The sequence below is a fragment of the Coenobita brevimanus genome, chromosome 35 (assembly GCF_032717465.1).
Source record: "Coenobita brevimanus isolate Jiangsu-jjx chromosome 35, ASM3271746v2, whole genome shotgun sequence".
NCBI lineage: Eukaryota > Metazoa > Arthropoda > Malacostraca > Decapoda > Coenobitidae > Coenobita > Coenobita brevimanus.
The window spans coordinates 6,310,611-6,335,884 of NC_136988.1; the positions used below are offsets into that span (position 1 = coordinate 6,310,611).

Consider the following 25,274-nt stretch of genomic DNA (forward strand, 5'->3'; position numbering starts at 1 on the left):
AATGTGTGCAGGCACGAGTTAATTCAACTGGCCCATTCTACTCCATTTGCAGGTCACATGGGTGTAAGGAAGACCATGGAGAGTCTGCGTGCGTAATTCTACTGGCCCCGTATGGCAGCGGATGTGGCTAAGTTTGTCAAACATTGTCATACCTGTCAAGTAGTGGGTAGGCCGAATCAGTCTGTCCCTAAGGCCCCTCTTGTTCCCATTCCTGCCATTGATCCCCCTTTTCCAGGTTAATTATTTATGTGGTGGGACCCATATCCCCAACTTCTAGTGGTAACTCATATCTGCTCACTATCATTGACCCCTCCACGAGGTACCCTGAAGCAATACCTCTACATTCTATCAAAGCTAAGGCAGTGGTTAGAGTTTTGCTAGATTTCTTTACGAAGTTTGGTTTGCCCCGGGAGGTTCAGTCAGATAGAGGGTCAAATTTCCTTTCCAACATCTTCCAGCAGTCATTAGCTCAACTTGGCATCACACACATCAAAAGCAGCACCTACCATCCGGAGACGCAAGGTGCCTTGGTGCGTTACCACCAGACACTCAAAAATATGCTCTGCAAGTACTGTCTGAAGCACTCTAAAGACTGGGACCGTGGTGTGCCGATCCTCCTGTTCACTACAACGGAAGTCCCCCAGGAGAGTTTGGGTTTCTTTCTTAATGAGCCCATGTTTACCCATCAAGTTCAGGGTCCCCTGAGCTTGGTTAAGGAGACTTGGAGCAGTAACCTCGCCGAGAGCAAGAGCTTACTCTGTTATGTGCAGGACTTCAAGACCTGTATGAGTGAGACTCTGGAGCTGGCCAGGGAAAATCTCAAGCAGGCACAGGAAAACAAGAAGGTGTGGTGTGATCAAAAGGTCAGGCTGAGAGAGTTTAAGGTCGACGACGAGGTTTTGGTGTTGCTGCCACTTCAGGGTCAGCTGCCGACCACTAAGTTTAGTGGTCCTTACCCTGCAGTGCAGCATATTGGAGACACTGACTACGTGGTGGAGACCCCCGACAGAAGGAAGAAGCACCAACTGTACCATGTGAACATGTTGAAGCTGTACCATCGTGTACCAGATTCTCCAGCTCCGATACACCTTATCTCCATCACTGTTGCTGCTGCTTAGGAGGGTGTTGATAGAGGCTTGTTTGAGGTGGACTGCGAGTTTCCAGATTGTAGCTGGGTGAAGAATGATGAGACAGAGTCCACTCTCAACTCCAAGTTAGCATATCTGCCTCAGGACCAAGCATCTCAGTTGGTTGCCCTCTTGTCAACTTGCAAGGAAGTATTCAGCAGTACCCCTGGGATGACCGATTGGATTCAGCACGACGTGGATGTGGATGACGCCGTTCCTGTGAAGTTGCCTCCTTATCGAGTCATTCCTCAGCATGTTGGCATGCTGCATCAGGGGCTCTATTATATGTTGGACCTCGGGCTTATCTCCCCCTGTGTTAGTCCCTTTAGTTCCCCTGTGACGTCGCAGCCTAAACCAGATGGCACCGCAAGGTTTTGCATAGACTACAGGTGGGTAAACACTCTAACCAAGACTGATACTCACCCATTGCCCCAGCTTGGGGACTGCATCGATCGCATCGGCTCGGCTAGTTATATCACCAAGTTAGATCTCAAGAAAGGCTCCTGGCAAGTGCCTTTGACTGAACAGGCTAAGGAAGTCACGTGCTTTGTGGCAGACGGACAAACATGTCAGTGTAATGTGATGCCGTGTGGTATGAAAAATGCCCCTGCAACGTTCCAGCGATTAATGAATATGGTTGTCAGTGGTATGAAACATTGTGTGGTGTACTTGGATGATGTAGTAGTCTTTACTGATGATTGGGAAAGCCACTTAAGAGGACTAGGTGTTTTGCTGTCCAGGCTTTCTGAGGCTTGCCTTGTAGTTAATTTTAAGAAGTGCAAGTTTGTTTGTGCACAAGTTCAATATCTTGGTTATGTGGTTGGTCATGGCTGTGTAAGCCCCCCTGATTCTAAGGTGGAGGCAATAAAGAGTTTTAAGGCACCACAAAACAGGCGTGAGCTTCGGAGATTCCTTGGCAGTATTGGTTACTACTGTCGTTTTTTAAAGAATTTTGCAACAATAGTGGCCCCTCTCACTGAATTGCTTAAGAAAGACTGAAAATACGTCTGGACTGATGTGTGTCAGAACAGTTTTGATGCAGCCAAGGAGGTCTTATGTAATTATCCAGTTATGGCTGCACTAAACTGTAAGACATTTAAGCTTGCTGTAGATGCTAGTAATGTGGGTGCAGGAGCTGTGTTGATGCAGGATAATGATCATGACAAAGATTATCCTGTTTGTTATTTCAGTAAGAAGTTTTCTGTTCCTCAAGGTAATTATTCTGTTATCGAAAAGAAACTATTAGCCCTGATCCTCGCCCTGCAGCACTTTTCTGTCAATGTCCCTGCATTTGGACCTACTGTCATTGTATATACTGATCATCAACCGCTCAAATTTCTGAATAATATGAAGAAGGAGAATCAGCGATTGACGTTTTGGAGTTTGTTCCTTCAGCAGCTTCATTTGGATGTTAGACATATTAACGGTGTTGACAATATCGTCACTGTTTGTCTCTCACGTTCTTAAGAACGAATTTTCCTGCGGGAAATTTCTTTCTTAGGTGTGGGCGTGTTCCGTGTGTAAGAATGTATATATTTTTTTGTGTATATTGTGCATGTATGTATATTGCATGTGTGTCGCTCAGCGTGTGTGTGTGTGTCGCGCTGTGTATGCCAGCATCTACGCACATGCACTCGCTATCATGTTGTTGCCTGTTTAGTGCATACACATTTATAAAGTCTTAGTTAATTCTGTTTGCTTTCGACCTGGGTGTGACTAAAATTGTGTATAATATCAGTGACTTTTGGTGGAGCTTAAACTGGCGACATAAAGATTTGTATTCTGCAGCAATATTTATAACATTTGGAGTATGGAGGAGAGATTAATTTGCCTAGATCTTTTCTGTATATTTCTTGTTTGGAGTCTGCGTTTTGGCACGTGCGAGCAGCTGGAGGTTATATAAGGTGGAGAATTTTGAATGGACACAGAGTGTTTGTGGGATTGGCGTCGGGTGAGGGAGTGTTTGGACTGGAGATTGGTGAGGGAAGAGAAGCAATAATTTGTGTTATATGTATTTCTGAACATCTTTTCACTTCTTATAACCATCCAATCGCAAGTATTATGTTATTATTATTATTATCTGTGGCAATAAAGTGCAGTTTAATTATCTCATTTTAAATGATTTTATTTTTGTATGACAAGTTTGTTCCCAGACTTTAGTATACTTATTCAGGGTATTATCAGGTGGACTGTTTTTCTATTTCTTTTTATGTGTGTTTCATTGTCTCACTGTAAATATTGTAAATATTATTAGCTTGTATTATATTAGGTATTTTTCACTGTGTTTATTTTGCCCTTGCTTATGTCAGCTAATTTTATTTACCTTAGGACCATTGTTACGAGATTGAAGGTAGTTTTTTTTTTTTTATTATTTTTCATCACTTAACTATTTCTTCAGTTCCCTTTTCACTTTGTTTTTCACAGTTTTTACGCAGATTTAGTTATCTTGTGTTGGCTACTCACATCTCGTGTGTATATATATATATATATATATATATATATATATATATATATATATATATATATATATATATATATATATATATATATATATATCGTCGAGGTGTGATATAAATAACATGAATAGGACATCCATATAGTAAAAAAGGAAAGGATCATCTCAGTTAGCCCGTTAGCTGTTTTAGATACACCATTTATTCAGATTCAGCTTGATGACTTTGTACAGCTGGGAGAAAGCCTGGAAGTGGTAATGTTGAAGCGTGAACGAACTATCAAAGGTGCGAAGCCATGCATACACTCTCAAGAGAAATGTCAAGCAACGAAAAGTCAAAGAAATCCTGATCTGTGAAAACATGGCTTGTGAGGTTGAGTGCCTTACCTGTGGACTGGAGAACATTATAAAACGAAAAAAAAAAAAAAAAAAGCTTTCAGAAGACGTTATTCCTATTGCATACTTACTATTATCACACGATGTAACTGAACTTAGCATAGAATATATTTGAAATGAAGAAAATACATAGTGTCCATTAACTCTTTCACTACAAACAAAGCTAATTACAACAAGCTAATTACAATAACATGCATCGTAGAGAAGAGGGTATTTGATTTTGCGATGAAGAATTTACCCCTTTAGCCCGAGGACGATTTTTCAGATTTATTCTTACCATCTCTAGCCTACTGTGATCAGCTTAGAATAGAAATTTTAAAGCTGGAGAGGTTAATACAGCGTTCAGTACCTCCATCTGCAATAGGGTTTTCTACTAAGATGAATAAATTAGCTGAAATCAGCAAGAGTTCAGTAAAAAAAAAAATGTCCTCTGGGTGAAGGCGTTATGAAACACAAAGGCGCTGACAAGGAGATTTTCGCAGAAGAATGGACCACAAATATGCTGCTACGGAAAATGTTACAAGTGAGAGTTAACTGCTTATCCTGGGGACGTCTTTCACAGATTATTCTTCCCTCCACGACGCGGTATTATTAAATCCAGGAACATCAGCGTGAACGGCCCTGTCCGTATGTTTCTTTTCTTTTTTTTTTTTTCCCGGACGCGGGGTGCATATTTCTCGTAAACTTTAGCCACACCCAGTATTACAGTCATGATGTTCCCGTATCTATCCACGACTTTTGTACTTTAAAAAGACGAATCAAAAGGTGCTCATGAAGGAGGTATAAAAGAAAAAAATTCTTAGGAAAATAAAATTGTGCCAGGAATTAAGACAGACGATCATGTACTGAACTCAATTGTTTCTCTAATTGTGTCCCTTCGATGACGTGTTTCTTAGTTTACTTTTGCGAGTCTCTCACGCTTTAATTCAACTTTCGTGATTTGGAACTAGAGTGGTTAATTACAGGCTTCATTAATCTTATCAGTATGAGACCCCTTTCCATTAATAGGGGAAACAAACGCAGTTTATCATTTGCAGGAATAAACAAAAAGTAACACCACAGGATTCGTAGTGTTAAAGGGATTTTTCTATAATAACTGAATTGATAAATATATAAATTACATAAACAGATAAATAAACAAACCCAAGATATATGAAACTCTCTTGGTACGAAGAAATCTCGCACTCTATTGCAGTTAACACCAGATTATTTTAAGTGGGCGTCAAAGCAACCTGAAATAATTAACACTGCAGCACTAACTTTTGCAGACTTCTCACAACTCAGATATAACTAATACAGCTGATTTTAGACGAAGAAAAGGAGAGGAAAGGAATTGCTATGAAAGAAGAGACGAGACGAGAAGAGACGAGGAGAAGAGAGAGATGAAGGAGACGAGAGAGGAGATGAAGAGGAGGGTCAAGTGGAGTGGAGAGTTTTCTTGTGTCTTTAAGGCAACTTTGGGTGGCATAGAAGGCTTCGTATCCCCTTTTCTATAGCGATTCATTCTACATATTACACCTGAACACTGTTATCGTAATAGTATTTTAACATCGATATAGTTTGCATCAATAATATACAACGCGGGACTAAGGTGTGATGTCCCCAGTAAATTGGTAAGGAAGAAGTGTTACAGAATATCCAAAACCACTTAGAATACGAACCCTGTTTCCTTTGTTACCATAAATCCAACATTGTTATTTTGTAATGATTGTCACATGTCGTTATTGTGTCGAGAATGATATACAAAAACCCGAGAGAGATTACTGAATGCGACTTTTGTAAGGAATGAAGCGAATGGTAGCGAAAAATACTAAACAAGAAGACATACTTTGACTATAATACTCTGACCGTATAATCTAAAGTCTCGTCCATACAATTAATGGGCAGCTTTGGTTTTGGAATCTGGTAATTGGAAAAAAATGTTGGCAAAAAACATGTAGACATTATGAGCAGAAACGCCTTCCCCGATTCTGACCTGAATCATCATCATGCAACGAAACTGAAGAACAACACAAACGGGCATGAAACGCTCGCCCGTTGATCGTGTGGAAGGGCAATTAGGAAAAACATCTGACCATTCATGTGCACTTGCCCTTTAACTAATTGCTCATAAAGTCGAACTGTTTCATTCTTACCTAACTCTCAGCTTATCCAAAATTTATCACAAAACGCTTAGGATTTTATCCTGTGATGTTGACCTTTGACTTGTTGTTCTGAAATTAAAATAATGTCATCTTTGGCCAGTTTTAAGCCTTTCCACCAAGTTTAATCTAAATCGAATGAAACCTATAGAAGTTAATGGGCCGAATCTTTGACACTGCCCTGTCACATTTACCTTCACTGAACCACCTCACTTCTTTTTGTTCTTCGACGCTCCCGCCAAGTTTAGTTTGAATCAAATAAAAACTTGTTAAGTTGACCTGGGAATAATGATTTTTTTTTTTTTCGGCCAAAAATTATTCCCTTGTTCCTCGGATGATCCCCTATCTTATGCCTAATTTAGTGCAGTTCCATCCAATAGTAATTCCGAAATATTGCCAACAGAAAGACAAAAGAATATACAGACAAAGTGAAGCAGACACATTACCCTCTCGCGGTTTCGTGTGTTGGTGTAATGGTTTATATTATTTTATACTGCAATATAAAAAGGGAAAATTCTGTCGTTGCATTTCATTTCTTCCATATTAGAAGGGAACACGGACACGAAGGAGGGGAAGGAGAGGAGAGGAAAGGAATGGATATGAGAGAAGGGGAGACGAGACGAGACGAGGAGAGGGGAGAGGAGAAGAAAGGGAGGAGAGGAGACGGGAGAAGAGGAGGGAAGTGGATTATAAAAGCGCTCCATGTTAGCTGCCCCCAGGTTGTTGTGTGACAAGACGAGGGAGGAAGAGTGAGAGGGGCGAGGGAGATGAGGAAGAATATAGAGTATAATGAGTGAGACGAGGGAGAGGGTGAGGGAGATGAGAGAGAGGTAGGGAGAGAATGAGGGAGAAGAGGAAGAGAGTGAAGTAGACGAAGGGAAGAATGATGGAGTCTAGAGAAGGATGCAAGAGAGTGATGGAGGCGAGGGAAAAACTGGTAGAGAGAGAGAGAGAGAGAGAGGTGAAGGAATGCATGCTAAGAGAGAGGTAATAAGAGAATTGCTGTGAGAGAGAGAGAGAGAGAGAGAGAGAGAGAGAGAGAGAGAGAGAGAGAGAGAGAGAGGGTGAGCGAGTAGGCTAGTGTGAGAAATTAATCAGGATGATGGAGGGCAGCGGAGAGGAGTGAAGACATGAAGGAAGGTGAGAATATGTACAAAGAAAACTTGATGGGGAAAGAGTATAAGATAAAGGCAGAATGAAAGAATCCCGCATGGTAAAGAATGATGCCCAGTAACAAAGGCAACAAGAAGAGGTGCCGGGCACAGCAAACTCATCCCCGGGAGTCATTTTAGTGTTGACGTAGAAGCACAACAGGATATATAGTCAAAGATATCACATATCAAATTTAGAGTAAATTGGGTGAAAATGACGATTTTATGGCCATTTGAAATTTTAGGCCCGACCGACCTGATATTGACCCCCCTACCGCTAAAAGTGGGGTGACCCCCCTGATGTAATGAGGCATGTTACAGGATGCAGATCTGAAAGCTGCACAGTTTGGTTTTGGTGTCATCTCGATATGACGAATTTGAAATGAGTTATGGCGAAAAAACGATTTTTACATTTTACATTTTTTGGGCCTTGGCCCAGTTTGGCCCAAAATCGGGTGATCAGAAGGTCATAGCCCATCGTCCCGGTAAATTTAGTCAAAATCACACTAGTATTTTTCGCGTAAAGTTGTTAACAGCCAGACAGACAGACAAGCAAACACAGACAGAGAAACCGAGTGAAAACACTACCCGTCCCCGAGCCCCTCCGAGGCGGGGACGGGTAATAACAGAAAGAGAGGAAAACATGAAATCTCCTGTGGTTGCTTAACCCGCCCCGTCCCGACGACGTATGGGTACGTCACCACGATTTGCATTTGCCAGTCCCGGCGACGTACCAGTACGTCGTGCAATTGCAAGGTACCTAATTTGCACAATTTTCAATTTTCGCACGTGATTTTTCGTATGTATACACGGGACACCTTCCTCTATTCCTGTACAAGATACCAAGCAGGGACAATGCCTTACACTGCATAACCTCCCCCCTCCCCCCCTCACGCCATTGTCTTGGCAAAGGACCTGTTACCAGTGACCTGGCTAGTAAAGTTATTCAGGGCCAGAGTGATTCCCCAATCGATGACAATGTGGAGGACAATGTTTACATAGCATTAGAAGAAGAAACAGCCAGAAATAATGATCAGGTAGTGTGGCAAAAATAGGTCAGGTATGGTGATTAGTTAGTGAGTGAAACAATGCTTATAATGCCTTTATTACTGCTTGAAAACCAATATACTGTCATACTACATATACATTCGTACCAAGTAAATAAATAAATACCGTTTATGAGTGGATGAAATAGTTACCCTCCCATAGAACTCGTTTTCTTTGGTGCCAGCATGTTAGAAAACCCACTCAGGTAAGGAGGAACTCCTACCTGGATTGGGCACTTTAAACCTCAGGTGAGCGATTTCTCTATGAATTTTCGATGTTTCTCACCAAAAGCGAAGGTTTTAGCCAAAAAAAAAAAAATCGAAAATACCTCGGGACTGGGGGATGTCAGAGGTGCGGAAAACCTCGGGACGTGACGGGTTAAAAAACCGCATGAACGGGTACAAAGGAGCTGTTCGTCCCTGGCAAGCATGTGCAGGCCGCCCACTGCGATACATACATGGTCGCAGCTTCTCGTGTATTTTACCAGGCAGTGCTATAGATCATGTTATACGGTTGAAAGTGAGTATAGGAATTTGGGAATCTACGATCGGGACAGTTCTAGTATTCCACTCCAGCTGATACCAAACGATTACCTTCACCTAAGAGTGAATCATTGTAGCCCCAGTTGTTAGCTGTGTTAGTGATTGGTACCTAAGCTGCCTATATTCATACTCTTGTTAAGCATACCGCTAAATGGAAGGGTAAAAGAGACTGTGGTTACATTTCTCGGTGAAGTAGGTCAGGGTGCTCCTTGGACACCCCTTCTAAGTACGTCATGTTTCTTGAAGTCCTGCTACCACTAGATGTCCTTTTTTCAACCTTAAGAGGACCTGTGAGTAGTGAAGGAAATAATGAAGGCTATTTATAACCCGTTTAGTTCGATACATCTCCCTGAATGTATAAAGTACGTCATTGTAGTGAAGGGGTTAAGGAGGTTACGCAACACCCCTTCCTTGCCTCTTTATTTTCGTCTCTCGTACAAGTTGATATCCTCGAGCATTGTACCAGTGTAAGCTAAGCAAAAATTAAAAAGCCATACATTGGTATACTCTGTTCACTTTGACTTGGCCAAGAACTGCCATCTGTTTATCTTGAATGATGAGCTGTAACAATACCTTGATACTAGAATATGGTGCTAGTCACGAAGAAGTGGTATGGAAATGATGTTGAGCCCATGTACTGTCTTTTTCTACTACTAAGCTACAGGAAATAAGCTACGAAAGGACGAAAATCTCAGTCAAGTTAAAATGAAGGAACAAATATAGCAGCAGCAGCAGCGGCAGTGGCAGCGGCAGCAGGAACCCAATGGACTGGAAGCCAAAGTTCCCCGTCTGCATTCCATCATCCTCCTGTCGAGCGATCGGGAGGTAGTTAAGAGACGTTTGTATAACCAGACAGTGAAGTTGCCTTGAATATATTTATGCCAGCACATGAAGGTGTCACTCTCCAGTGCCAGGACATAAGTCAAGACATGAAAAAATATCAAGGACGAGTCTCTATTAAGGTATCTAAGGCCTCGAAAAACGACCCATTGAAAAAACAGAAGAAACTAGAATGGCATTCACTAGAGTGCATACCTCCTCCAAGGCCCAACAGCCCCCATATAAAAGCATGTTTAAATCCGCTAGATCCAGATTTTATATGGATCCACGCCAAACTATACACGTTCGTAGGTACCAACATCCTAAATATGCCTGATTTTTTTCATCAAGATCCATGCAATATTCACTGAAAAATTTACGAAAATGTCGAAAAACGCCCTATCTCGCAATGTTAAAGAAAGTGAAAAAAAAATCCTGGATCCGCACTTTTATCCGGATCCTCACCAAAATTTAATGGAGTCTATTCTGGGCCAAGGCCCATTGTTCTACCAAGTTTCGTGGAAATCCGTCCAATAGTTTTTGTGTAATCTTTCTCACAAACCAACCAACCAAGCATCAAACAAATGGACAGAGGTGAAAACATAACCTCCATGGCGGAGGTAAAAATTGTATATGGATGTGCTTGAGGGAAAGAGGCAGTGTGGGCAGTGGAGGTAGGAGGCGAAGAGACACAGTAGCTGGTGCTTATGGAAAGTATGTGAAGAAAGTTATATTTGGAAAATGAGGAAGCCAACGAACTGGCAAGTTATGAAATATTTGAATGAATATATACGCCTGCAAATGAGCAAAGGTTAGCGCTGATGGATATTCCGGCAGCAGGGCAAAGCTGAGTCAGTGATATCCACTCTCTTCCTCTGTCTGCCCCAGCACCTCGTTATAAATTCACCCTCACTCTCATCTTTCGGTGCCTGTTTCGTGTTTGAGTAAATTGGCAGTTCAATAACCCTAGTTTTGGCTGCTGTGGGGATACTGATTATCTCTTTGAAGTGAAGGGTTGAGATAAAATATATTAAAATACTGTGAGGCTTCTATTTCATGATGCGAGATTCCAATCCCCCAGTTATCAGTGTATTTGATTCAAAACCTCATGGCTTTTGATACAGATTACAGAAGATGTAAAAGTACCAATGACTGCAACTGTACATGACGGGTGTGTGGGGATGCATGCATGTTGCAGTGTTTATGACGTATCTCAACTGTGTCTTTTGATCAACTGAGAGAATTTCTACGCGTCACAGGGTTGAGAGGAGAACGAACCGAGTAAGGACGATGCCACACATCGACATTCACAATAGGATTCTCACAGAAAAAAGCTTAATGGAAAGACTGATGATACGGATATAGTGAAAAGACTTCGCTCAAGAATGGGAGTTAAATGAAAATGGAAAAAAAAATGTAATGAAAGAAACTGACGTAATATTAACATTCATCAACGAGAAAAATCAATTGAAAGAATCTGAAGTAAAATTTACATTCGTTAAAGAAAACATTTTTTTAGCCCATTTTTTAGCTCATTTTTTTTTCATTTAGTTTGATGAACTGACGAGTTTCATGCAGCTAAAGATGAAAAGATTCTCCATTAACTTTGGAACAACTTTTCCATCATCATCATCATCATCATCATCATCATCATCATTATCATCATCATCATTATCATCATCATCCTCTTCTTCAAATCATACCTTTGCCATCGTAGTTACGAGAATTTGTAATCGAATACCGAGCTGTTCAGACTCGTCCACGACATATATTTCCCAGTTTGTCTTGTTTATCCAGCCGTAGGCTATAACTGGAGACCTGGCTACAACAACGGCAACAGTGGGTAGTACGTGTAATAGTGCGAAAGACTGGGAGTGAAATATACATACATATACTGTATATATATATATATATATATATATATATATATATATATATATATATATAATGTGGTAGGTGGGGGCATTCACCATCCACTCACTTGATGTAGTGCTGCTCTCGGGTTTCTGCCCTTTCCTCTCCATCCTTCTTTCCATCCATCCTCTTCTGTCTTTCTTTCCTTCATTCTTTCCTCTTTCTTCTGCCTGCTGGTGACTTTACACTCCCTCTTGTGTCTTTCTTTCCTTCATTCTTTCCTCTTCCTTCTGCCTGTGGGTGACTCTACACTAAGTGACAAGCCAAATGGTTTCCTGTACACCAAGAAACCATTTACTACGCTAGGTGGTAACCATATAACCAAATTTTGGGTCCTGGTGGTTTAGTGGGTAATACAGGTGCTCCAATCGGATTGAGCCGGTGTAGGTTTATATCCAAGGAATGGTTGGGGTTTATTGCTCATGTAATGCCACTCAGGGATGAGTGAGGCTGGTCATTCTCATCTTAAGTGCCAGGACCAACTTTCCTAGCCCCGGGTTCCTACGCTCCTCATGGGGCAACGTAGGATTAGATGATGGATGGATATATATATTTATATATATATATATATATATATATATATATATATATATATATATATATATATATATATATATATATATATATATTATATATACCTATCTATCTATGTATTTATCATAATGACTCTCCAAAAGGTATACCTACATCAAAGCATCTACTCCTATGTTCGTTAGACGAAGAAAATGATAGAGCCTTTTATTAGCAAATAATCTGATCGTGGGAAATAGCTTACCAAACGAAAGGAGGAATGGCTACGTGATACTAAAAATGTAAGCACTAAAGACTGATTTAATATTTTCTCTATGCATCTCCATAATTAAAGATTAAATAAATATATTAATAAATGACTGACACATAAAACGATATGCTACTTTTTAAAGGAAAGGAAGCAGGAATGTTTAATCCTCTAGAGTTCTGTGTCACCCCGAGGCAACGGTTTGGGCAATTATCAAACTTAAATGAAAGGGGAAATCTAGTAGTGACCTATGAGCTTGGTGACTGTAAGCCGAATGTCGAAATGCTGTATCTATTGGTGACGAGAGAGAGAGAGAGAGAGAGAGAGAGAGAGAGAGAGAGAGAGAGAGAGAGAGAGAGAGAGAGAAAGGGTTTACTGGCGCACACAAACGTCCTTTTGAAACGAGTCGTTCCTTTTCCTAAGGGCAAAATACAGAGTAAAAATGATATATTCTTTATTCCCTGACATCTGCTTCCTCCTGTCAACATGTTTTGCTCCGAACATTTTTTGTTCTCTCTTCTAGTTTTTCTTCCCCTGCCACCGTGCATTTTATGAATATTTTAAAGTTTTAACTGTTATATTTCTCTCTCTCTCTCTCTCTCTCTCACACACACACACACACACACACACACACACACACACACACACACACACATATATATATATATATATATATATATATAGATATATATATATATATATATATATATATATATATCATAACATCATCATCATCATCATCATCATCATCATCCGGACCTCCTTTCCCACTCAAGGGCAGGGTGAGGAGTAACAATGTCCAGACAGGCCAAAATTGCCCAATCCAATGGGCCACGCTTCCATTCACTCATCATTCAAGCCCCAGGAACCCTGGCTCTATCGGATACGCCAAAAACATTCACCACATTCTGTAGCTTCACATATCGTATCCGACAGAGTCAATCCAGACGCTGCCACGTTAAAAAGGGGTGCCAAAAGTTCCTGATCATGAATATCTCCTCACAATATTCATTCAGCCACCTCGATCTCCTGTTAGTTCCCTAGCCTCACCGACTTCCATACCTCTCTTCCTCACACACTCATCCACCATATCCCTCCACCTTCTCCATGGCCTACCTCGCCTCCTTCCTCCTTCGAATTCGCTCAGATATACCTTTTTCACCACTCTATTGTTATCCATTCTCTCCACATGACCATACCATCTTTGTACACTCTCTTCAATTCTGGTGTCCACCGATTTCCTTACTCCGCATCTTTCACGAATCACATTATTTCGTATCCTATCCACCTTATGTACTCCACATACATTCCTCAGCAGTCCCATCTCCACTGCTCTTACTCTTGACTTTTCATTTTCATGCCACATCATAGTCTCACAGCCATATGTTAAAGTTGGCACTAACACTCTTTCATGTAAGCCTCGTGCAGCTGCAACACTCAAGCCTCTGTTTCTTATCAAGGCTTAGATTATTAACCCATGGAGATGAAGTAAGGACCAGACGGAAAGAATATTTTGAAAGCTTGATGAATGGGGATAGAGAGAGCAGAGCAGCTGTAAACATGATTGGTTTTGGGGGTGTGCAGAGAAGGAATGCAGTGCCAGGAGACGTGACACTCGCACAGGTGAAGAGTGCTGTGAAGCGGCTGAAAAATGGGAAAGCAGCTGGGGTTGATGAGGTGTATGCAGAGATGCTTAAATGTTGTGGAGAGAATGGAATGAAGTGCTTGTTGGAGATATGTAAGAAGGCAAGGATGAGTGAAACTGTGCCTGCAGAGTGGAAAAAGGCTGTGATTGTACCGCTGTACAAAAATAAAGGTGAAAGAAGTGAGTGTAAGAATTATCGTGGCATAAGCTTACTGAGTGTGGTAGGGAAGGTATATGGAAGAATTATTATAGAAAGAGTAAGAGAGATATCAGAATTCCTAGTGAGTGATGAACAGGGTGGCTTTAGGAGTGGCAGAGGATGTGTGGACCAAATATTTGCAGTGAGACAGATAGTAGAGAAGGCTTGTGAGAAGGACCATAAAGTGTTTATGGCATTCATGGATCTGGAAAAAGCATATGACAAAGTGGACAGAGAAGGATTGTGGAAAGTTTTGCGCATGTACGGTGTAGAGGGTAAGCTGTTAGGTGCCGTCAAGAGTTTTTATGATGGTAATGAAGCATGTGTCAGGGTTAATGGGCATCTAAGTGAATGGTTCACAATCAGTGTGGGCGTGCAACAAGGTTGTGTGATGTCCCCATGGTTGTTCAATGTATATATGGATGGGGTGATGAGAGAAGTGAAAACACGAGTAATGGAGAGAGGGATGGCATTTGTAATGAATGGTGATGGATGGAATATCTCATATTTGTTGTATGCTGATGATGCAGTACTGCTTGCAAGTACCGGACAAGAACTTGGTAGGCTAGTGTAGAGTTTTGCTGAGGTATGTGAGTGTCGTGCCTTGAGAGTAAATGTAGAAAAGAGTAAAGTGATGGTTATTGAGAGAGAAGGTGACTCCCAGTGCAATGTAACAGTGAATGGAGAAAGACTGGAATTGGTGAGAGAGTTCAATTACCTGGGTACAGTGATAGAAAAGAGGAAAATGTGCAAAAGAAGTTGAAAGTAGAGTGACACAAGGAAGAAAAGTAGCTGGTGCAATGAAGGCCTTGATATATATATATATATATATATATATATATATATATATATATATATATATATATATATATATATATTTCCCCCACTCAATCACATACACTCTCCTCGTCAGTCTCTCACTCTCTATCCTCTCCACATGGCCAAACCAGATCAGTGTGTTTCTCCTAATGCTTCCTATGACATCCACATCCACACCACAACGCTCCTTCACATCCTCATTTGTCAGTCTGTTTCTCCATGTGACTCCACAGGCTCTTCACAATATATATATATATATATATATATATATATATATATATATATATATATATATATATATATATATATATATATATATATATATATTTATACAGGCTCTTCACAAATTGTATATATATATATATATATATATATATATATATATATATAATTTGTGAAGAGCCTGTGGAGTCACATGGAGAGGCAGACTGACAAATGAGGATGTGAAGGAGCGTTGTGGTGTGGATGTGGATGTGTTAGGAAGCATTAGGAGAAACACACTGATGTGGTTTGGCCATGTGGAGAGGGTGGAGGGTGAGAGACTGACGAGGAGAGTCTATGTGAGTGAGTGGGGAAGGCGGTGGCCGAATCGGTAGAGAGGCGGCCTGCAATCCTGACGGACCCAGGTTCGAATCCCGGCTGGGGCAGGGAACAGTTTAAGGATTTGAATTTCATATAAAGCAGACTTTCCTGATCTACCAGATGACCCGTCGACATGTCGTAAAAATACCCCCGCTAATACCAGTACACCAGTCCTGTATGAGACAGCCCTAGCATGTATTCAAAATGGACGGTGGGTGTTAACGCCGAAGTGATGACATGTGGAGGTGTAGGAGGACTACTGGGCCTTGGAATAGGCTACTGCCACCGAGATATAGGCCCTGAAGCCTTTGCCCAGAGTCGGACACATTTAAAAAAAAAAAAAAAAAAGTGGAGGGAAAGAGAGGGAGGGGAAGGCCAAGGATGAGATGGAGGGATGGAGTGGAGAAGTATATGAGAGAAGGGGGTGTGAATTGGGAGCAGGACAGTGAAATGGCGGGGAACAGGGTGACGTGGAGGCGATTTGTTTGTGGGCACCCCGTATAAGGGATTAAGGCGTCTGGCAATAGATAGATAGATAGACAGATGTTCAAACGGTAAATATACAGTAAAAACACAGCTGCCAGTCCTTTATTCCGATGTTATGTGGTAAGTTGAAACCCGGCGGTAGGGGTGTGGCAGGAAGGGCGGTGTAACACCTCGTCATTTCTGCTAACGCTTGCTTGGCTACACGTTCTAGGCTTTTTTTTTTAAGTTGAGGATACATTTCATTATCTACAGGTATTAAATCAGATGCAATATCACATTTAGCACCTTCAATTTGCAGGGAATTGCTAGACTACACTGCCAACAACAACTACAGCACACACATCCTCCACTACCCCACCTCCATCGCCAAACCACTCACCCCCACCATCGTCTCGTCTGACACAGCTGCCAGACTTGTGAAGCTGTCCCTGCAACTTCGACTAATCTGTTCGAATATTTACGGGGTTCGGAACGAAGACACGACTTTTCTGGCTGACTATACCAGCACGTCCTAGAATGTAAGAGAAGCAAAGAGGGCTAAAAAAGGATGGGGGAGAGAATCGAGGAGTTTCAGATTAGTTTGACTTGTGACCTTGTGAAGTTAGCTTAAATCTGGAGTTGTGACTCAGACAGTGTAATTACTTGGTAAAATAAAGACAACGGACGCCACAAACACACATACACTAATTATAAGAGAGCCAACTGGGAGGCCTTTGTAACTGAAACAGAACAACATTTCGAAACACTAAACAGTACACCCATCACAAACATCAACACCGCTGTGTACACTTTCAATACAATTATACAAAACGCAGACAAAAGACACATCCCTAGAGGCAATAGAAAGAGACACAATCCCAACTTCACACCAGAAATTCAAGGCCTAATCAGACAGTGGGACACACTGCGACGCTCCCCAACACCCCATACACAGGACACCATACGAAAAATACAAGAACTCAACATTCAAATAAACAATAAAATATCAGAACAGCAAACACTAAAGTGGAAAAATTACCTCCAAGCACTTGACCACAAAACAAACATCAGCAAACTCTACAAAACACTAAACAGCATCACACTTTCCAACAGCAACACCACATAATCACACGCTGCCATCACAACAACAGACACCATACCCTCAAACAAACAACAAGCAAACACTCTCATCAATCTCTTTTCACTAGTCAGCCTTCTAAACCCCCATCCCGGAGACCGATGTATCATCCTTATCTCGACTATTCCATATACAAATTAAATTCTTTTGGTAAAATTAAGTATTTCTGTTGTGTATATCGTTCCCCTAATGCCCCTCCAAAGCCGAGTTTATTTGACTCTGTCTTCACAACTAAGTGTCCTCAACATTAATCCTGCATCAGAAATGACTATTCTGGGTGATTTTAATGTCCATAATGTTGAACGGCTCACTTATTCACCCAGAACTGATGACTCTGGTCTTGAGTTTGAGCTATTTGCAGACTCATTTAATATCACCCAGTTAGCTCAGTCAACCCACCCGTGTACCAGACAACCCCGATCAAAATCCCCACCTATTGAACTTGATTCTAACAACCAATTCGGATAATTATAATGCTGAACTGAAGTCCCCTCTCGGATCCTCTGATCATTGTCTGATTCAAGCCACCAGTTTAACACCTACCACACCCTCCTGCTCTGAACCTGTCATGGTGACTAAATGGCACTACGACAGGGCAGACTGGGAGAGACTCCATAATTTTTTCATGGATGTTCCTTAGACCTCCTTTTTCTTCCAAGATGCAAATTCCACATTGGGCCACATGCAGGATTTCATTAAAGTCGGCATAGAAACATTCATTCCCTATCACATTTACAGAAAAAGATGTCTATCTATCTATCTATAGCCCGACGCCCTAATCCCGCAAAGGGTGGCCACAATTGTGCTAGAGTAACAGAACATAAAACAAAAGCCTATAACACTTATACAAGGACCAAAACCAAAGACGCCTTTAACTATTATAGAAATATCAGAATCCATGCTAAAACTATCATCAATCTTTCTAAATCAAACTTTCTGCATAGACAGGCTAACAAACTACTAAACAACCCCTCAGTGTTGGCTCCAGTATTAGCAAAATTTTTCCGCTTATGCATCCATACCTCAAGTTTTCCAGCCTCTTGGAAAGAAGCAAATATCCATCCTGTTCCTAAAAAGCGGGCAACTTCTGATCCATCAAACTATAGACCAATTGCAATAACTTCCATTCTCGGCAAAGTTTTTGAGACGCTAATTAACAAACACATAATAAAGCATCTAGAAATCAATAAATTAATCCATGATCGGCAGTATAGATTTAGACAAGAACTTTCAATTGTAGACATTCTTTGCCTTCTTACCCATCAGATTAACAAAACAATAGACCAACACGGTGAAACACACAATAGCACTAGATATATCAAAAGCATTTGACAGAGCATGGACCTTTCTAAATTAATCAATGGGGACAAACAAATCTGGTCTCATTTAATGCTCAGAAAACTAAATACATTAATTTCTCCAACAGAAAGAATCCTTCAGACTCTCACATAATTTTAAATGATATCAATATTCCCATATCCACTACAATTGATATCCTAGGTGTTACTCTAAACCCTAACCTAAGCTGGACAGCTTATGTTAAATTCCTTGTTAAAAATGCTTCCAAAAAATTGGGACTTATGTACAAAGTACGTGAGTTCTTCACTAACGAGCAGATGGCCACAATATACAAAAGTCATGTGCGTTCTTAGATCGAATACTGTTCACCACTGTGGAGTAGATGTGGAGCGGTTGCATTGAGGCAGTTGGACAAAATTCATAATAAAGCCATTAGATTAATGAATAATCCTGCCATCACGCAAGACTTTCCTTTATTATCAGCAAGTAGAGATGTTGCTTCTTTAGCATTATTTTATAGATATTTTCACCGTAAGTGTTCAGAGGAACTGGCTTCAAATGTTCCTTCCCTGCACATTTTCTCCTGAAATACTTGGGCAGCTGGGAGCACTCATGAATTCACACTGTCTCCCCTGCAATGCAGAGCATCTGCTTACCAAAATTCATTTATCCCAAGAACTACTACTCTCTGGAATTCACTTCCTGGGAGTTGTTTCCCACAAACATTTGATCCATTTCAATTCAAATCCAGTTCTTATAAATATTTTATGAATGGAGGATGCCTTTAGGCACATGGACTTATTTTTTTTCCCCTTTGTTTTTCCTTCTTCCATTCATTATCTATTTAAAAAAAAATAAAAAGAGACAGTTCCCCACAGACCCAGACTACTCACCTTTCACTTACAACCAGAGGAAGCACATCATTAACAACCTCAAGCACTCATCTGCCTGTGGACCAGACAACATAAGCAACATTCACCTTAAAAACCTTGAACTACAAGGCATACAAGCACTCACCAACATATCAAACTACAGCTACTCACACAACATAATACCCAACATCTGGAAGCATGGCATTATCATCACTATCCCTAAACCCAACAAAGACCCCACGTTACCCTCCTCACACCGCCCCATCACACTCCTCTGTACCCCCTCTAAAGTCACTGAATGACTGGTACTACAACTAGTCACACCTCACGTTCCCCTAGCCAAGTCACAACATGGCTTTAGGCCACTACACTCCACAAACACCCTTCTTACAGACCTTACACAGAGAGTTTTTGATGGCATGAATTCAGCTAGGCCACCACACAGAACACTCCTAATCACACTAGATATCAGCAAAGCTTTTGATGCCATCCCCTGCCACAATCTCACAAACAAAATACTCAACACAAACATGCACAATAACACAAAAAGATGGCTGGCAAACTACTTAGCAGGCAGATGTACACACGTAACATTTGCCGGTCAGTCTTCTAATATCAGAAACTTCACAAACGGCGTCCCCCAAGGATCTGTTTTGTCCCCTACACTCTTTAACCTATACATGCACGACATACCCACACCCCACACACCACAGATACACATAGCTTCCTATGCAGATGATATAACACATGTATGCACCAAAACGCAAACACAGCTGCACACATCATTCACCCTTACCTCAACACACTACACGGGTAGTTCACCACAAACAGGCTCAAAATAGCCCCAGCCAAATCTGCAGTAACCCTTCTCACAAACTGGACAGCAGAACACAGTCACATCCCACACCTCACCATAAACAACACTCCCCTACCACACACACACACACACACACACACACACACACACACACACACACACACACACACACACACACACACACACACACACACACACACACACACACACACACACACACACACACACACACACACACACACACACACACACACACACACACACACACACACACACACACACACACACACAAAATCCTTGGTGTAACAAACAAAACATCAATGTCATTTAAACAACCCATCACAGACATTAAAAATAAAATAACACCAAGGCTCAATGCCTTGAGGTCACTTGCCCATACAACATTCGGACACAACAAAGAAACCACCACCACAGTATACAAACAATACATACGTTCAGTGATAAATTATTCAAGCCCTGCCTGGGCTTCTAACCTCACCAAAACACACTACAACACTTTACAGACCATACAGAACAAGGCCCTAAAAATAATCACAGGCTGCACAGCTACTACACCCACAGACCACCTACATCAAGAAACCAAAGTCCTCAAAGTCAAGGATCACCTGGACATGAGAGGCACCCAGTTTCTTGCTGCAGCCTCCACAAACCCACAACATCCACTACATTACATGGCAGCACATCCACCCACACCAAGGAACATCAAAACAACACCTAGTACATGATACTATACACAAATACTGTCATCTCTCCCCCCTCGCCCACCTCAGACCAGCTTCCAGTAGCATATCCACACTCAGATCACTTGCCGCTCCATTCAGTCACTTAAAGACAACACACAGCTGCATGCACGGCCTCCTGACATCCACCCTTCTGAATTCTATCTCCTTCTTGAGGACAGGGTCCACCTGGCCAGGCAGAGATGTGGGCACCATCCACCCCTCTTAAGCTACCAGAAGAGGCTGGATGACTCCGTCGCTGATGCCTGTCCAGGATGCAACACAGCACCCCATACTATTAAGCACATTAAGGAAGACTGCATTACACACAATCACCTACGCCAACAACACAACATACACTCTTTGAGAGCTCTGTGGGAAAGCCCGGTCTCGGCCATGGCCTTCCTAAGGGACTCGGGGCTGTTAGGCCAGACTGCCTAGGGAGCAACTACTACTACTACCACTACGCCTGAGTTGATCCCGTGTAAGGAGCTACCTTTGTACACCGACTGACCCTAAGAAGAACGATTCACTGGGTGACGTCCTCCGTATACTGAACTACATCCTGTTGAAGCTGGTGGCAGTGCGAGATGTGGACGTAACAATATATATATATATATATATATATATATATATATATATATATATATATATATATATATATATATATATATATAGTCCTTACGAACAGAATAACTACAAATTTGGAGGAAAACCAACCTCGTGAACAGGCGGGATTCCGAAGCGGGTATTCGACTACTGATCATCTACTCACAATGAATCAGCTAATTGAGAAAACTACAGAATATTAATAAACCACCGTGCTTAGGTTTTGTTGATTATAAAATGGCTTTCGATTCACTGGAGCACATAGCAATTATAAATTCATTGCGAGAACAAGGAGTGAATGAGAACATTGTAAAACTGCTCGAAAACATATACAGTATAAAGAGGAAACTGCTACAGTTAAATTACATAAGGACTCGGAAAAAATTAAGATTGAGAAGGGCGTGCGTCAGGGAGATACAATTTCCCCAGAATTAACAACAGCATGCCTAGAAAGTATTTTCAGAAAGCTATACTGGGAAAACAAAGGACTGAACATAGATGGAGAAAAGATAAACCATTTAGGATTTGCAGATGACATTGTCCTAATCTCAGAAACAACGGAAACATTGCAAGAAACGTTAAATAGCCTGAACAGAGAAAGTCTCAGAGTAGGGCTTAAGATGAACCGGAGTAAAAGTAAAGTATTTTTAATCCACAAACACCAGAGAGCTTCATCAGAATAAGCGGAGAAATTCTTGAAGAAGTCGTGGAGTACAATTACATGGGGCAAATACTAAGATTAATGAAAGATCATGATAGCTTAAAAGGCGCATTACAAATGGATGGAAAGCTTTCGGTTAACACAGACATTATGAAAAGTTGCTTGCCAGTTTGTGTGAAATGAAAAGTATATAATGAATGTATAATTCCAGCTATGACGTATGGTTGTGAAACCTGGACACTGACAAAATCGATGGAAAATAAATTAACCCATTCTCAGAGAACAATGGAAAGGTCAATGTTGGGAATGTCTTTAAGTGACAGGAAAAGATCAACTTGGGTGAGAAAGCAGAGTAAAGTCAAAGATATTATAGAAGTTATAAAAGAAGTAAAATGGAGGTGGGCTGGCCAGGTAGCAAGAATAAGGGATAACAGATGGAGCAAGAGTCTAACTGACTGGACACCAAGAGATTGTAAGCGTAGCAGAAAAGGCCAGACAGGAGGTGGAGAGATGAGAGAGAGAAATTGGTAGGGAAAGCCCGGCAATGATTGGCTCAGTCAAAGCATTCACGGAGAAGGCTGGGGGAGGCCTTTGTTTAGCAGTGGACTTGTAATGGCTGATGATGATGATGATATCTATCTATCTATCTATCTGTCTGTGTATGTATGCATGTATATATATATATATATATATATATATATATATATATATATATATATATATATATATAGATAGATAGATAGATAGATAGATAGATAGATAGATAGATAGATAAATAGATATACACACAGAAACATCACATCACAGCGACGAAATGTATGCATATTAACAACGGGAGAAATGAAAACAGAGACAGTAAGTCGGAAGATCCCTATTTCAGGTGGTACAAGCAATCAAGTGGAGACAGTGAAATGATCCGTGGTGTATTCTATGGAGCACTTTTCAAGACTACTAGCAACTCAATTCCTAGCAGACTTGTGAAGGTCTTAGAGAGTTAAAGAAAGATGACTCTCTGCATGGAACAACAGCAGATAAAAGTAACGCCTTAGTATTTATGAATAAATGTTATTATAAACATTAAGTGTGTGAACTACAGGATACCAGTACATACTGTGAAGTAAAAAACGACTCCTCTGAAAAAGAGTAGAAAATTTCACACACACAAATAGAATTTGTTGAAAGTTAGAGAGGATCTGATCTAGCAGTTTTCAATGCAGATCCAATCAACACCGTATATGTATAGCCTTATTAAAACCAAGAAGCCAAACAATCCCCTGAGGCCAAAAAAGTTTTTTTTTTTTTTTTTTTTTATGTGTCCAACTTTGGGCAAAGGCTTCAGGGTCTATTTCTCGTTGGCAGTGACCTATCCCAAGGCCCGGTAGTCCTCCTACACCTCCACATGTCACCACTTCGGCGCTAACACCCACCATCCATATTGAATACATGCTAAGGCTGTCCCATACAGGATCGGTGTATTGGTATTAGCGGGGGTATTTTTACGACATGTCGGCGGGCCATCTGGTAGATCAGGAAAGTCTGCTTTCAGGAAATTCAGATCCTTAAACTGTTCCCTGTCCCAGCCGGGATTCGATTCTGGGTCCATTAGGACTGCAGACCGCCTCTCTACCGATTCAGCCACCGCCTCTCTACCGATTCAGGGAGGCACGGTAGCACAGTGGTAGCGCGCCGGACTCTTAATCGGGGGATTGCGAGTTCGAGCCTCGCCCGGGCTGCCGTGCCGGGAGTGGTAGCTCGCTCCTGTAACCCTAGCGGGGCTATATAGTCCAATACAGGGCTTAGCTCGGAGGAACTCCATTTCTCCCATTTTTGCTCTACCGATTCAGCCACCGCCTTCTTCTGTGGCATATAAGCTCACCAAGTGGCTTGTGACATTATTGTCCTCTTTTGTGGGCATAATTTCTGACTCCTTTGTGCAAAATAAAGAGAATTTGGTGAAGGAGCTAAAATCCCTTAAAGTTTTGTACCCTCATAAACTGGTTAATTTTGATATAAAATCATTATTCAACAAAGTTCCTGTTGAAGAAATGTTATAGCTTTCCTGCCAAATGTTTTGGGTAGTAATATTGATGGTATTCCCTGCGAAAACATCATTAATCTAATAAGGTTGTATGTTGATAATTCATCTTTTGTTTTTAAGGGTACACATTATACACAAAAATTTCGTATGACTCTGGGTAATGTCTAACTATCTATCTATTGCCAGACGCCATAATCCCTTAAGGGGTGGCCATTTGACTTTGAGTTATTTCTTTTACGGGGAGGGGCACTAACCCTCCACCAACCCACTTGCTGACACGTAGGGAGCACGTATGGTTTGGTTACATGGTTACCTCCCAGCGTTGTAAATGGTTTCTTGGCTTACAGGAAACCATTTGGCTTGTCACTCAATGTAAAGCCACCTGTAAAGGAAAGAAAAGCAATAAGAAGTGACAGGAAAAATGGGAGAAATAAGAAGAGAGGAGGGCAGACACAGAAAAAGAATGATAAAGGCTAAGGAAGAAGTAGGCAGCACTACATCAAGTGAGTGGATGATGGTCGCCACCACCTACCACAAACTGGGTAATGTGCTGGCTGATATTTACAGGGAGAACCTTGAGAGTAACTTGTTGACCTCTGTAAAGAGAAAAACATACAGTACTTTAGTTCCGGGACGTTGATGACAGTTTTTGGCCTAACAAATTTCCCACTGATGAATTTCTACAACAACTAATTTCCTTAGCCCCATTAATAAAGTTTACTCATGAAATGGAAATAGATTATAAACTGCCCTTCTGAGATGTAGAGGTCATCAAGGATACACCTGTTCTGAAGACTAAATTATACAGAAAACTTCAAATATAATGTTCTTTGTGCATAATTATTCGAATCATCACATTTATGTAAAAAGATCTGTCTTTATATCGTAGTACATGAGAGCATATAAGATTTCAGACCTCAAAATTCTGGAAGTAGAACAACAAATGATTAAGAAATTAGGGAAAGAATTTAAATATCCACTCAGCATGCTAAACCAAAGTCATAATAAGGAATGGAAACGCTT

The 25,274-nt window shown here is 41.1% G+C and overlaps 1 non-coding gene across 1 annotated transcript; it reads left to right on the top strand.

Moving 5' to 3' along the window:
• Window positions 1-23,874: 23,874 nt before the first annotated feature.
• Window positions 23,875-23,949, top strand: TRNAK-CUU (transfer RNA lysine (anticodon CUU)). The gene has a single exon. It is a non-coding gene; the product is annotated as a tRNA-Lys (tRNA).
• The last annotated feature ends 1,325 nt before the right edge of the window (window positions 23,950-25,274 follow it).